Source organism: Myotis brandtii, unplaced genomic scaffold, assembly GCF_000412655.1.
Source record: "Myotis brandtii unplaced genomic scaffold, ASM41265v1 scaffold24, whole genome shotgun sequence".
Lineage (NCBI taxonomy): Eukaryota > Metazoa > Chordata > Mammalia > Chiroptera > Vespertilionidae > Myotis > Myotis brandtii.
This window is the reverse complement of record NW_005359063.1, coordinates 873,384-874,348: the sequence shown is the minus strand read 5'-3', so window position 1 is coordinate 874,348 and position 965 is coordinate 873,384.

The following is a 965-nucleotide window of genomic DNA, read 5'->3' as shown; positions in this document are numbered from 1 at the left end:
TGCAGTTTATCTCAATAGAAAACCATAGAGACTGTTTAAATGTTTATTAAGAGAATATCCAAAATACTTACTTATAATTCTATATAATACATAATACAGCCAATAGCTCTAATCCAGTTTTACTCAAGGGTTTGAGCATCAGCCTTGGGCTGAAGGGTGGAGCGTTCTAATCCACTTAAGGGCACATACCTGGATAGCCTCGTTGATCCCTTGCCACTGTTGGTGTTGTGCTGGAGGCAACCAATCAACGTGTCTTTCTTATTTGCTGTTTCTCTCTCTCTCTCCCTCCCTTCTACTCTCTCTGAACAAAAAATAAATGGAAAAATTATAGCCTCGGGTGAGGATTAACAACAGCAATAAAAAAGCAAACTACACTTCCGCCTTCCGCCTCACGCAGAGACCTAGGGTCGGCCGCGGGCCGCCCAGGAGCTGAAGTCGAGACATGTCGGGAGGAAAGGCCGCGGGTGAGCCCAGGGCTCCGGGAGTGCCCCGCGCCCTCCTCTCTGGCGCCCGGGGGCTTATTGGACAGCGGCTGGCGCCACACCTCATCCTGGGCCGCCTTCCCTCCATCCGCTCCAGGGATCTCACCCTCGGGGGAGTCAAGAAGAAAACCTTCACTCCAAATATCAGTCGGAAGATCAAGGAAGAACCCAAGGAAGAAGTGACCATTAAGAAGGAGAAGCGTGGAAGGGATAGAGACCGACAACGAGAGGGTCATGGACGGGGCCGGGGTCGACCAGAAGTGATCCAGTCCCATTCCATCTTCGAGCAGGGCCCAGCTGAAATGATGAAGAAAAAGGGGAACTGGGATAAGACAGTGGATGTGTCGGACATGGGGCCCTCTCATATCATCAACATCAAAAAAGAGAAGAGAGAGACAGACGAAGAAACAAAACAGATCCTGCGCATGCTGGAGAAGGATGATGTAGGTACCAGCAGCCTTGGCGGGGGGTGGGGGTGGGGGT